We start from the raw sequence: 15,434 nt of genomic DNA on the forward strand, positions 1-15,434 counted from the left end.
TTAACTGTCCTTTCTGATAAAGTAAAAAGTGTTTCATATAGAAAATGCAAGTAGAGAAATCGAGCTGAAAATTTTGATAACCCTTCTGTGTTTTGTGTATTTCCAACACACCAAGTAAAGTGTACTGAGTCTCAAATCCAGAATATTATTAAAATTCTAAAAGAATTGTCTAATTCAGCAGAAAAAATATATCACAACAAATCATTCAACTGAAATAAACAGAATTCAAAAATGGCTTGCTTTAATTTAGAAGGAGAATAATTTATGAAGCATGGTTTAATTTGGAACATCTTATTTTCTTTACGATGATATTCAAAGAGTCAATATTTACTTCTGTGGTCACTTATTAGGATTCCACATCCCCTTTTCTATTTGTATATAAGTTTTGAATTATAACTAGTGTTGAAAATGATGCACTTCTTTGTGGAATTGAATTAAAAGAAGTGATTGTTAATAAAAAATACAATTATTCATATTAACATACAATTTAAAACAAAACCTTCTACATATTATACAATAACGCAAAATGGCTTTAGGACCTAAAGAAGGCATGTTCTGTACACAAATGATCTTTAAAACTGCAAAAGGGATATGATTTAATATGTTAGCTGAAAAGTTTAAATGTTTCTCTCAGATAGAAATGTATGTAGCATGATAGTATGGATTCTAGACTGTAGTTTGAAAGAAAGCAATAGTGAAAATGAATTTCATGCCAGTAGACACTTTAGAAACTAGATTTAGCAGCAGTCACATTAGCTTAGATAATGGGAGAATTTTTCTTCATTGAAAATGCTCTGTGTCGCTTAAGAAGAACTTACTGAGGCAGCCTGCCATCTAGCTTTTTCACAGAAAAACAGGCTTACAGACTGCAGATGAGAGAGTCTGGAGCAGAGACAATTTTAACTTAGCCATTCCTAATTTATCTCAAGCATTTTCAATTCATCTTCACTGCTCTATGCACACAGGAACACCAGATTGCCGTCCCTGGGGAACAGAATGCAACCAGGGATCTGGAGAGCTGTCACATTCCAAGAAATATTTAAATTGTGCTGATTTTCTTCTGGAGAACTGAGCCCAGGGAATGAAACTCTCCATCAAGTCATAGCTTTGCGGGCAATAGATCAGAGGATATTGCCAGTTTTCTAATGGATTATTGTTATCGGGCAGGTTTTCTCTGAAGGTACGTAGTTATTTTCTCAATTCATTACCCTCTCCTATTTATCAGGTAACGATCTAATGAGCTAGAGATCCAAACCGGGGAAAAAAGAGAAAGATGTTAAGTAGTCGGTATTGACTAAAGAATGACACTTTATTGCTGCATGTTTATAGGTGAATAATCTGACTCCTACAGTAAAGATTAGTAGAGGCTAGTTTGAATTGCATTGTCAGCAAAAACAGGCGAAACCAAAACAAAACCGTGCTGCAGGCTGCATTATCATAAGTTCATATTAATTCTCTTGAGGATTTTCCATAGCTGCAGCGTATAATGAAGGGAAATACATACTTTGGAAACTCAGCTAACCTTATACAGTTTAAAAATATTTTTACATAATCGTGATGTTTCCTCCATGTATTCTCAAATACAAACTTTGTCTCAAATGCTGTTATTAATTTTGGTGCCATTGATATTTATGGTATTTAAATATATGAATGATAAAAGTATTTAATTTAAAGAGATTCTATTGGGAGTCTTCATGAGAATGTTATATTAGTGAACTTTGCTGGCTTTAAAGATCTTTGTTTTTAAGTTTGAAAGACTCTTCCTCAAATTAATGTTACATTTTAGGAAAATATGCAAATCATAAAAATTTATTATTCAACTTTGATGAAGTGAAAAAACCTCTATACATCTATGAAGTACACAAAACTGTTTAGCAGAGTAAAATGTTAAAAGCTGGAAAACTTCTGAGTATTAGCTGAACCAAAAAAATGGGCAAAGCTTATCCTGCACTGAAATTTAGCTTATTATATCTATGACACATTAGAACAGGAAGAGGGGTGACTTCCATGCCTGTTTCCTAAAAGTTAAAGGTATATGTGTAAGAGGGTGTTCTGTGTCAGAATGTGAGTGGGAGTGTAGGAAAGAAAGCACACACGTAGTAATCACAGTAAGTTTATGAAAATTAAAAATATGATATCAGGGCTTTTGATGTCTTCAAGTGTCATGCTGTTGTGTGAGTAGGCTCAGTGAAACCTACCATGGTGCACATAGTCTTCCATGGTAAAAATGACTATTAGAATGGGCAGAAGAGCAGGTGTATTTAACCTGGAGTGTGGTATACCTGCTACTGTATTTGGACTGGAACACAGAGTTTGTGGAGCCATCAGTGGGTTAATCACAGGCTTGGGAGAAGAAATGGTGGCTCAGCTTCACGAGAGCACTTGTTCAATGTGTTCTCATTTCTTTGGAGCATTTGAGAGACTATTAGAAGAATAAAGGAGATGGAGAAGAAGGATTGAGTCACCCAGACAGTAACTTGGAGTTTATTCTCTCTTATCCTCAGAGGGACTGTAAAAGGCAAAAAATGGAAAAGAGGAAGGAGAAGAGAGTCCTCAAAGTGTACTTTTAAGTGCTTCTTTTTTCATGAATCTTACAAGAATTGAGGAACGGGGGTTTAAATTAAGGTTTCCCTATGGATTCCTCCATTTGGCAAGCTTTCTTTATGAAACATTTTCCCTCCACTCACTTAAGGAAAAAAAAAAAAGTGAGCTTTTTTCCAGCCTGGTTTCTTCCCCAGTAACTTGCAGCTCTAATACAAATCTACAGGAGCACGCTCCCTGAAACTGCATACACTCCTGAGTGTCTCAGACGTTTACAATTCGTTGACTTATGAATGCCAAAGCTAAAGTGATTCCACTTTATTTATTTATTTATTTATTTATTTATTTATTTATTTATTTAAGCATAGGGAAGATATGGCAGCAGCTTAATAATACATCCTTTCATCGGTATTTTTGATGTTAGATGAATAGAACAAATATGCAAATCAGGAGGGGTAGTTTTAGTTGTCAAATTGCAATAAAAATTTTTATTGCTCTGACCTCTTATTAACCTTTCTATCATATCATGCTAGTGTCTCTTGCCTCCCTATAGGGTTCATTTTTACCCAGCTCTCTAAATCTGCTCAGCTTCCAGGTCTAGTGCTAAAACTTGTTTTACTTCATCTAATGGTGAGTTTGTTGCAAAATATATTACTATAATTTCATTTTATTAGTTGCTGTTAAATATTTAATATTTATTGAGTGCCCATGATCTGGTGTTTCAAAGCAGTATATAGGAAGGAAGTATGTAATGGTATTTTTTCCTAAATCAGCCAGTTTATTAATATTTCAGGACTTCTAATTGGTGCCCAAAGAGGAAGGCAATTAAAGCTGGCTCTTTAGTGGCTGCTTATGTGCATGGAAGACATGAAATATCCTATATTCAGTCAATGATTTGCATTCAACTGTACTGAGGAACCCGGACTTATCATCCAGTTGTATTCAAATACCCCCTTTACTGTGTTCCATATGTCAAAATGTCATTATAGGCAGAACATTGGATTGAGGATAAGAAAAACTAGATTTAACTGTGTGAAACAAGTCTGTGTAAGTTAATTAGTCTTCTACATACCTATCTCCCATTAGCTGTATGATAGAGATAATGGAATCTACTCTTTAGATTCTTGTGGGTAGTAAAGATCACGCAATTTAATTAACAAACACATAGTGTGTGCACAGCATACATTCAATGAACAGTACTTATTTCTGAATGCATTTCATCAGAGTTTTACATATAGAATGTACCAATTGAAACTACCTTGACTCATCTTTCTTCGATATGCATGTGTGTGTGTGTGTACATGTGTATTATCATAGATCCATTGTTTAACAGTTTTAGTAATGGAAATAATGTATTGAGCATGTAGTTATTGCTCAGCACTAAAGTACTCTGCATGAGTCATACACAGATAAAATTAGAAATTAAGATTAGCTTGAGAGATAGGTTGGCATATTCTCTATGGCTATCAAACAGCTAAATTTTCCACCATACCTTTCCAGGGAAAGCAGATAGAACTGTATCTCATTTTCCCACTTTTCTCTTCTCCCAAAAGATATGGAAATAGAAGAGAAGCCAGTAAATCCTCTTGCTCATTATGCTGTGCCCTTTGCTCCTTTAGTTTGCGTTTTATTTTGCTACAGTGGCTTGTCTAGTGAGATGGCCTCAAATCCTAACGGCGCAGAGTAGTTTAAGCATACAAATCCACCCCTGCAAGGAACAAAGAAAATATATGAATACTTTTCTTAAAACAAAAGACAGCTTTTGCTTTGAAAAAAGCTAACCAGTTTTTAATGAGAGTGGAACTGTTAAATGTGAATGTTCAATCCAGCCAGATGTTGACCTTAACTGTGAGTTTGAATCTTTACAAAAATAGTATGCAAATCCAAGCTAGAAGCTGCTTTCTTTAGGTCATAAGACTGCTGAAAAATTCTGAGTCTGAATTTCTCAGATGCATTTCATATTGAGTTAAGCATATACCTACTTTAATATTCTGAGTCCTGTGGGGAGGTAAATTAAGCATCATACAACTCTCTCATATAGCTTTGTTTTGGAATTTGGAAATAGATTTACAAATGCCCCTTTTTATAAAGGGGAACCACCAAGTAAGTATTTTGAAAGTGTGTTACTGGAAATTATCTAGCACATTATGACTGGATCAAGATGTGGACATAAAAGCAAGTACCTGCTGAAAAGCTATACTTTTTATTGTTTTTGTTGTTTTGAATCAATATCTGTTGTCGGTGTCAATCCTGTCTTAAAATCAGTGAATCAACCTACTCACCAATAAGGTGAAGGTTTAGGCATCTGACTTCATTTTCCACAAGACCTTGAATTTCTTGTTCTGTTGTTTAATTCCAAACTTTGGGTATTTTCATTTAGTACTCAAGGTGACTAGAACCTATGTTCTAATTCCAACTCAGTTGTCTAATTTGTAAATGTGTGTGAAGGGTAATAATAATATTCATGTGGTTGTGTGGACTGAATGACAAAATATAATAAAGTAGTGTTACAGGGGCTTGTTGATATAAGTACTAAAAAACGGTAATGAGTTTTGTTGCAATCATAACATTACCATCTTCAGGCCCATCCCTGATATTGGGTTTCCTGTTATTCAATGTGATTATCAGATCTCTTTTGAGGGACCCAGGTATGTGTTCACCTACATTTTTCTTTTGCCTATGGCTTCCAGGAAGTAACTATTTTCATTAAGTCAGCCCTGCTCCTTGACTTAAACAGCTTAACTACCAATTCCTTGAGATGTTTTTCCCTCAGCAGACTCTTAATGGGAAAGCAGATATCTTTGAGCTTAGTGATTCTCTCCTTGTGTCTCCATTTGTATTGACAAATGTATAGTAAAGGAGACACAAAGAAGACACTGATTCACATGACAGATGTAACTTCCTCAGGCTTCTAGAACATGGGTTAGGCCAACCAACAAAAATTGTAGGCTGAATTGTTTCTCCCTAAAATTCATATGCTAAAGTTCTAATTCTTGGTACCTCATAATGTGAGTGTATTTGGAGACAGGGTTTTTAAAGAAGCGCTTAAGTTACAGTGAGGTCATCAAGGTAAACCCTAACCCAGTATGACTGGTGTCTTTATCAGAAGAGGAAATGTAGACACAGATGCGTATAGAGGAAAGACCATGTAAAGACACCAGGAAAAGGTAGCTGTTTATTAGCTGAGACAGAGGACTCAGAAAAAAACAGCTCTCCTGACACTTTGATCTCAACTTCTAGCCTCCAGAATTGTGAGGGAAAAAAAAATTTCTGTTGTTTAAGCCACCCAGTCTGTGGCACTTTATTCCAACAGCCCTAGAAAACAAATACAGTAAACATTTTAGATTTTTTGGAACCACTAAGCTCTTTTCCACATATTCCTCCTCCTTCTTCTCTTTCCTTATCACCCCTTTAAAGATGTAAAACAAACAAAAAAAATAAAAACAACAAACAAAAACAAGAAAACAAATCCTTTCAGGGGTCATATTTGGCCATGAGCATAGTTTGCCAAACCTCGTCCTAGAATAGAAAGATCTTCCAAGGTTTGGGCAAAAGATAGCCCTAAGCTTCCATGTTTTTGCATAGGATAGTCTACTTTGCAGATGGTACCACTGATTTTTAGCCTAAAAATATAACTTTATCCTTTTAGTCTTCCCAAATCCCTTCATATACCTCAATTTGATGTGGATATCTATAGAGCATAATATTTCCACTCTTAATTGACCCTTTAAAGCCATAAGTTAAATGGCATATGAAAATATTAATAATAGCATTTTGTATTTGCTGAGTACATTCTGTGGGCCAAAGACTATTCTAAACACAACATATATTTTCTCATGTTAATCCTACCAACAGCCTGGTAGCTGTTGCTATAATCATTTTCCTGATATGGAAATCGAGACGGGGAGACATGAAGCAGTTGCCTGTGGTTATTTAACATAAGTAGCTTAGTGGCTACCCAAGGTTTGGATAGAGAATCTTAGGCTCAGAGTCTGGCATTTAACTACTATACTCTAATGGCTCTCAGATCATGGCAGCATTTTATGTTAACTGTAAGAACAGCTGTGAAAATGTGGAAAAATACATACCAAACACAATTCAGGTGAAAGAGAGGGAAATGATGTGGTGCTTATTTCAATCCCACATTTTTATGTGAATGTAGTAAGTATGATAGTTTTCTAGTTAATTATGTAATTTCTGTTTGCCTTTTTTATGGAGAGCATGAATTGTCTTTCTAGGACTTTTTTTGTCTTCAAAATATCATATAGCAAATGAGTATGGATAAAGAGGTTAGGCTCATCACAGAAGGCCTAAAGAGCAAAATGGTATAATTTTAAAACTCACAGGAATTTCATATTAATTTTGCATATAAGTAAGTTAATACTTTAGTAATTCATATTGTATGGAAAGTAATTAATAAACAAACTGACTACTGGGTGTAAATACTGTATTACTTCTAGTTATTTTAATGGAATCAACAGGTAGTAGGTTTGAATCTGCTCAAAGCAGGACCTGTTCAAATGAAAACTTTGCCAGGTGGCAATTCTGCTTTAAATCTAAGAAGCATATGTTGTGTGTTGTGTGAATTCCTGGATTGTCCTTTTTAATTTCATCAATACATCTGATATGCCTTCAGTACTTCTGTAGAACTGAATCATATTTCCTAGCCATATCTGAATTTGGTAGAACACCTTTGAAAAGAAAAAAAATAGGCCAGTACTACTATGCAATGTGAGTACAGTTGACCTACTTCATAAATTATTCTTCTGTTACTTCATTAGCAGAAGAAATCCTTGTGATATTGTCAGATGTCCACATCGAATATAAGAAATGTAATCATCATAAAGTGGAAGGTTGTCTATCACCTGCCAAAATCGACAAAGTACATAAGCAGTGTTAAGAGTTTCAGCTTTTAGTTATATTGTCCAGTTATTAAAATGTATGCATATGTATACGTAGAACCTCAAATAAAGCACTAGCCTTATTTAGAAGATTATTACAATGGGTCCTGTTATTTTAGGCTTTATTAGGTCCCTGGACGCTGTAGAGCAAAACCAAAGTAAACTCTCTTTGGTTATATTCTTTGGGATAGGTGGATAACTATGAGCATTCTGTTGCTCAGGAATTGTTTTTCTTTAATGTGTATTTGTATTTACTCTCTCTAAAACTATTTTTGTCTTTATGAAGTACATAAAGTACTTTATGAAGTGGCCATGTGAATGTCTGTGTGAAGGCATTTGTGTGCATGTCTCTGAGTGTCATGTGTGTTTGTGTTCTTCCAAGGATTACCCATGGGTGAGTTAAAAAGCAGATCTTTAGTTCACAGACACAATATTGAGATTCATCTTCTCATCTTACCAGCAAGTGGACCTCGAAATACATAGGAATTAGAGCATTAAATACCACCCTAGGTTATTTTGCAGTTCTCTCCCACCCTTCTTTTACTCAACGCTATTTTTCACAAAACTTAAGCTTTAGAAAATGTTCTACTAGGATTTTTTTTACTCACTTGGATTATTCTTGTGGGGTAAAAAAAAATGGGAATATTTTAGGAAGGGGAAAATCTTTATGAGAATGGGCAGAATTTACATGAGGGGATGAAGGTTTGCACTGCAAAAGAAGAAGAACAGTTTTAGGTTGTCAACAGGGGTAGGAATAGGTTTGATCTTGAGGATAATGCTGGGAATGGGATATTCCCATAAAAATAATTCTCTGAGGGGTTTAAGTTATTATGTATTCTTTTTTGACTCTGAGAACAATTTATTTGGCATTAGTTTCAAGTCTTATTTTTATTTGGAAACCCCTTCTAGCTATGCCCAAATCTTTGGTCAACACCCACATAGATCATAGGGTCGATTATAGACTAAATCTAGACTAAAGGAAAATTTTAATCTGCACCTATGTACACATAGAATCATAGACACATTATGCAAACAGGACAGGCTGACAAGTAACTGTGGAGAAATATTGACAGATAGGAACAGATAATAGGGTAGGGATTGTCAGACCAATCTATGGGACAGGAAAACTGACAGCCAGCCAGAAACATACTACAGAGAGATGTGGATGAATAGGCAGTCAGATAAGCAAGCATAGGCAAGTAGATACAGACCACAGGGAAATTGATGAAGAGGCAAGGGAAGACAGTGAAACTCAGACCCATGCTCTAACATGGACAGGCAGATCTGGCCACAGATTGGCAGCCGGCATAGATGTAAACATAGATACGTATGTGTACATACACTATATACTAGAATTTCACCTTATGCATTCATGATGCAAAATCCAGCAATACACCATTTTCATTGCTTATTAAACAATCATTTCCAAGGCGTGTTTATCTATGCATTTTTGTTTTTCACCACATAGATGCAGTACAAAGAATCATAGATAACTATGAAAAATGTGCTTTGTCATTCTTTTTACTTTTATCTAGTACTTCTGTCTTTGGATAAGAGAAACAAACAGAGTGAAGTTATTGTGAGGAGGCTGCTGAAATGTTACCTTAAGGTTTTTTTCAAGCTCTGTAATGTAAAAGACAAGTCAGAATTCAAACAAGAAAATGATCAGTTTTTTTTTCCCCTGGAGAAACAACAATTATAAAACAAACAAAAAACGAAACACTTGTGCCTCAAAACATTATTAATGTCAAAACAATTATTGCAGCCTTAGTCTTTTGCTGTGGGTCACTGAAACCATTTCTAAGTTATAAATGCACTTGATAATTTTTGCTCGAATAAAATGAGAATAACAGAGGGAAAGTATAATGGTCTTTTGATTGGATGGAATTTAAATGACTTGAATGTATATGTATATTAAAGTCATAGAAAGTTTTGAATATTGCATTATATTCAACTGTTGATTTGAAATAGTCCTTCAAAATGGTTTTTAATTGTAATAATGTTTAAAGGACGGCAAAGTTTAGTAGTTATTTAGGAGCTGCTTATAGAAGGTATACAGACTATATAATTATATGCATGCTAAATTATTATCATTAGATAAATATTTTGCATGTCGTATCTTGCTAGTATTTGTAACCATCCTTTATTTTCACTGGTAGGTGGGAATACTCAGCCAGCTCTGAACTTTAAATAAAAATCTTTCATATTATTTTAAAACTACTACTGTGCATCATATTTGGTACTTTTAGAAGTTAACACCAACTGAAAACTGAGCTTTGTGTTTTCCTATGAGGTTACTTTTTTCAGAGAAGGGTATTTTCCTTTTTATTTTGATCTCTGGAATGCATACATGGTTATATCATTAACCCCCCTTTTAACCAGCTTCGTTGAGGTATAATTTATATGTCACAACCTTCATCAGTTTTAAGTGTATATAGTTCAATGACTTTTAGCATATTTACTGTTTGTGTAACTGTCCCCACAATTGAATTTTAGAGCTTTTCCATCACCACAAAGAGAAATAGTGTGTCTATTTAAAGTCACTCTCATTTCTCATTCTGACTCAAGTCAACCACTAATCTACTTTCTGTCTCTCTATATTTGCCTTCTCTGGATATTTCATATAAATGGAATCAAGCAATACATAGTCTTCTATGTCTGTCTTCTTTCACTTAGTACACTGTTTCCAAGGTTTACCCATGTTGTAGGACCCTTTCATTGCCACATAGTGTCTCATTCTTTGGACCTACCAAATTTTATTTATCCATTAACTAATTATTATACATACAGATTGTTTCTGAGTTTAATTTTTATAGTTGCTCAGTCTTAAAGAGTGAAGATTTTGTTTATTTTTCCTAGGTTCTCTCTATTCACAGAATGAATATATACTTGGAAACTAATGTTCAGATTAATTTACTCTATATTGAGGTTTGCAAGACTGCTTTTTTAAAAGCTAAGAAGGAAGCAAAGCTAATTAATCAAAAACAAAATTTGCATGAAAGTATATTAAGATGATGCATAATGATGTATTCTAACCTGATAAACTTAAGGTGACTTATACATAATACAATACAAATATGCTAAATATAAATATAAATAAGCTTAAATATAAATAATCTTACATATAAAATATATCTCTAATTAGAAATAAAAATGACAAATACATAAACTAGTTAATTTTTTTATTCTTGTTTAAAATAGAAAAGTTATTGAAAAGTTTTGATGTTTTCTGATTGAATCAACTACCATGGAAATATAAAATCTGCAGATAATTAGCTTTATTTTGCACTTTTTTTTGTAACATATTTTCCACTTAAAATGCTTCTTTTTTTTCTATTTCTAGACATTTTCTATACTTAATCTCACCTTCCATGAATTACTACATGAGACCTGTTTAAACTTTGCTATTTAGAGTTAGCTAACTTAATGAAAACAGTGTAGGCATTAATTTTCAAATCATATGGATGACTGGGGCCACCTATGAGTTAGCCTTTTTATCTCTATAGTTCCTATCATTTTCTAAATTGACTGCTATCCCAGACAGCTTGTAAACCTTTTTATGAGGTTTATACTTGATGATGATCTTTCTGCTTCATTTATTTGCGATTTACTGACATGGAACCCTGACTTTATTCATATTCTTATTTTGAAATAGGTAACTTGGATATGAAGCACAATTTGACTTTCCAATGGATTTTTTTTCTGCCACACACAGTGTATCAGAAAATCAAACATAGAATTTACTGCAACACTTTCTTTCTCTTAGTTTAGGTGTGAGAAATGCATATCTTTCCAAGATACTTTTCTTCTGTGCATCTCTTCAGTATACATTCCTCTGAGTTTTATTTGCTGTTTTTTTTCCCTTAGTTTTACTCAACCTGGGCAGTCTCAACCACTGCTAGATCTTCAGCTCCATCTAGGTCGACAATTCTAGTCATGACTTCTTTCCTTTGATCTGGACCTTGTGGTTTCAAGTTCAATATCCAATAGAAACTTCAGTTTATTAAACACACACACACACACACACACACACACACACACACAATCACTCTAAAAATACTTAAACAATTATTGAAGAAAATACAAAGGAAAAAACATTGCCTATATTTTTAAAGAGAATTCAGATGTTTTCCCATTTTATAAGGCACACTGTTGTACCAGGAATACAGAGAATTTGGATCTAATTAAATGCTGTTTTCTGTCATTATTCTTAACAGGTGCTATAAAGCCAATCTACCCCTTTTTTGTTGCAAATGTGGCCCAATTTTTACTTGGCTCAATTGAAATTATTTTGGGAAAGGGTGCCATACTAAAGTGACCTTTGTTTTCCTGTAAAGAAAATAAATATCTTGTATCTTCTCATTTATTACAGTGAAGTATTTTAATTCTATAATGATATTAAAATTTACTGTGTATTATAATGTGAACTTATTTTCTAAAAAAAATTAAGTACCACATTTTGTTATTTTAGAAATATAGATGATTAGTAACATAATTAAAGAGTTTCTTTATTTGGCTTTAGAATCTTTCTTTTTTGAAATAAAAATAATAATTTTATTGTGCTTTATATTTTAGAAAAAAAATAGACATTGGCTAAAATTATAAAACCACAAAGTTAACATTTTACTTGAGATTTGGCAGAACATCCACTATTCCCACTCTGTTTCAATTTAAGTCAGTCGCCAATTCTCAGAAGCAATCTAGAAATGTTGTAATACATCAGCCTAAGGAAAACCACACATACTCTCATGAACTATCCCATTTTGACACATGCCCACCACCCACAAAACACTGTTGGATTCTCTTGATTATGATTCTTACATTCCATGGATTAAAAATGTGAAAATGTGATGAACTGTTTTGGGTAAAAAAAAAAATATTTTCTCTTAGCTTTTGCTACATAGGCAACATTTAACCAGATTGTGATGGCATCATTGAGGGCATAGACATATCAAGAAAACTTTGCATATAATTTTTAAATTGAACTTGAGTAAACATCTTAAGTTACTGAGTGCAAAATGGGACTGATACTTACAGTAGACTTCTGGAGTTCCTCAATTTCAGCCAATTTTTTTTTTTTTAATTGCCCAAACCTGCACTGTATTCCACCCAGATTAGTGTGGGATAACTATGAACTCACGGCCTAAACTACAGAAATTAGATTCTCTTTCCCTGGAATTTAGAATAGGGTTATAGAAACTCTAATCAGTCTTAATTTGGTGCCGAAACTGGGTAGTCAAGTAGAGCAGGAATTTGGCAGCCATTACTGGGCTATGTGCAAATGGGACAGAGCAAGGCAGTTTTCAGAGAACAATACAATAGGGTAGAATGAAGCTCAGGGAAGGGGGCTGGTGAGACACTCCACAGTTATAGAGCTGGGAGTCAGACATAGTAACAGCCTGAGTAGCTTTTCTGGGTCCTGAATGCCATCAGTTTCTGCTCTTGGATTCTGGGAAACATCCAGTATCATTCTAAATTGACCTAAAATAGGCTCTTAGTACTATTGTTAATCACTAACCTGCTCAGTACTGCAGTCTATTGCTCTTTCAGAAAATTATTTCAGTAGTTGTTTTTTTCTTTCCTTTAAACCTTTAATAGCCTTCATCTTCACTTGTTTCTTGTGTTAACCAGAAGAAAAATTTTCTATCTCCTCTTCAAATATATAAATATATATTTATCTACCTGACCCAAGAGGCAGTCTAGAATCACAATACAGGATGCTGGTCAGGAGATTAGTCTCTGGAGCCAGTGATGATGAGTTTGAGACTCAGATCTACCATTTATTATAACTGTATATATTTCATACCTTTAAGTGTTGTGTGTCTCCTTGAATTGTTAAGAGTCCAGTGAGGTGAAATTAAATTTCCTCTACTAATGTGTTTCTTTTTCTCCTGTTTCCTATAGATTTTTCCTATAGTGAATGCATGTTGAAATTCTTATTTGATATGTTGATATTTATAGCTACTGCATTATTTGTACCATTTAATATTATAAAGAGCCCTGATTTGTAACTCTGAATGCACTTTGGCCTGAATTTACCCTTGTTTGTTGTTGATATAGTGAATTCTACTTTTTTATGTTTGAATTGCCTATGTCTCTGAACATTTTTGAAAATCTTTATCTCATTTTGCTTCAGGGTTACCTCTTATATACAACAAAGAATTAGGATCCTTACGAAACCCATTATGGAAATCTTTCTCTTTTAAAATTTTGGTTTAATTAATTTAAATGTACTAATTTGAGAAATGTTTATAAGCACTATCTTGTTGACGTTAGCTATTATCAGACAGGTGAGGAATAAGTATACCTCTTGCATCCATTACCCTTTCCTCTAACTTTGGCACTAATGGCATTTCTACATTAAAGCATATAACACATACCATCTATTCCTTACCCCTCCAAACCTCACATTTGTTTTACTCTTACATGTACAGATAAATGTATAAAATGTTTCCAAAGAACCTCACTACACTCCCATCCTGGAGTTTTTATAATAGTCTTTTGGGCAGCTGGGGTTCACTATTTAGCACCTACATTGGGAACAGTTCATAAAATATTTTTTGTATATTCAAAATATTTTATTACTTTTATTCTTGAAAGATTATTTGTCTCAATTTAAAGTTCTTGGATCATAGCTTCTGTTGAGCATTTTTATTTGTCCATTTTATTTTCATAATAAAAATTCTTCAAAAGAATTTGAGGATTAGCCCTTTTTCCTCTTAATCTCATTGTAAATAATTTTTTTCTTTCATTTTTCTTTGTTCCCCCCCCCCCCCGCCTCTGCATACAACATCTTTTGTTATGTTTGATGTCAAGTAAATTTTCCCGAGTATACTTCAGTGTTGACAGTTTGGGGTGATTTTTCCCTGGAACATGATGCCCCTTTTTCAATATGCAGAGTCAAGCCCCCTTTTGCATTATGAAATATTAGCTTTGCTCCAACATTTTTGTTCAGTGCAGATGCATTTATACAAATATTGGTTCTCCTTACCTGTCTTTCACATGTACTATTTTCTCCATACTCCTTTTTCAGCTTTCAAATTTTGTACATTTCTTCTGCTCATTTCCTATTCTATATATTCCTTTTGATTATTTCCTCCTTATCTTTCATGTCTATCACTTTCTTCATAATCCTTTTTTAGCTCTCTTTTTCAAAACTTGTATTTATTTTTGCCCATTTTTCTTCCTGTGTATCTTTTTGATAGGTTTATCATTTTATTCTCCATTTCTAAGCCTTAATGTATCACATGACAACTCCTTCAGTTATCTTACTATTTCCTCCTTGCAATGGTGAAATTCTTGTTTGTGTTTGTACTCCATTGATATATTTGCCTGTTAATTTTTACAATTCATGGAAAATGTTTGATTATCTGCTCTGATCCAGTAATTTCATAGGGTGGTTTGTCATTTTTTCTTGTTCTCTTCCTTTGATTTCCCTTTTTAAAGCTCATGGTCTGTAGGTTATGTGTTTGTTGATTTTTGTTTACTTATTTTTATAAAAGTTTAATTACCTGGAACCATTAATTTTCAAGAAAATCATGTAGCTGAGTGGCCAGGGCTGTATTTCAGGCTAGGTGGAAATTTACTTATAACCCAAGATTTTGAACATGAGTATATTTACTTCTCAGTCATTAAGTATAGAAGAAAAGTTTTTCCTTTCAAACAGTCATGAAGACTGCTCTTTGAAAATATGTTTTTTCAATATGATTTTTTATCTAGAAAAACCTCTTTTGCTTCTTAGAATTAAGCCAATTCCAGAATATCACCTACCTCTGACACCAGCCCCCCCATTCCTGCTTTCACAAATATGAGATAGGTTTTAACATCTGAATGTTTTTACTCATGTTTGAGAAGTGACTTTACTGGCTCTTTACAAAATTTCTAGCCTTGTAGTTTTCTTTTTGCCTTCTGCTTCAGGCACTAGATTTTACATTCACTATATTTCAGAAGCATTTCTACTATTTTGCAGTTTGAGGTTTTAACTAAAACTGG

General features: G+C 33.7%; 1 protein-coding gene across 4 annotated transcripts in view; it reads left to right on the top strand.

The window, feature by feature from the left end:
* The first annotated feature begins 870 nt into the window (after positions 1-870).
* Positions 871-15,434, top strand: part of MGAT4C (MGAT4 family member C) — a 729,331-nt gene continuing 714,767 nt past the window's right edge. For all 4 annotated transcript variants that reach the window (XM_053894595.1, XM_053894597.1, XM_053894596.1 and 1 more), the window contains exon 1: positions 871-1,180. The gene's annotated coding sequence lies outside the window, so the exon portion shown is untranslated. The remainder of the gene's footprint in view (positions 1,181-15,434) is intronic.

The sequence above is a fragment of the Panthera pardus genome, unplaced genomic scaffold (genome assembly GCF_024362965.1).
Source record: "Panthera pardus isolate Hobbes unplaced genomic scaffold, ASM2436296v1 HiC_scaffold_6, whole genome shotgun sequence".
Taxonomy (NCBI): Eukaryota; Metazoa; Chordata; class Mammalia; order Carnivora; family Felidae; genus Panthera; species Panthera pardus.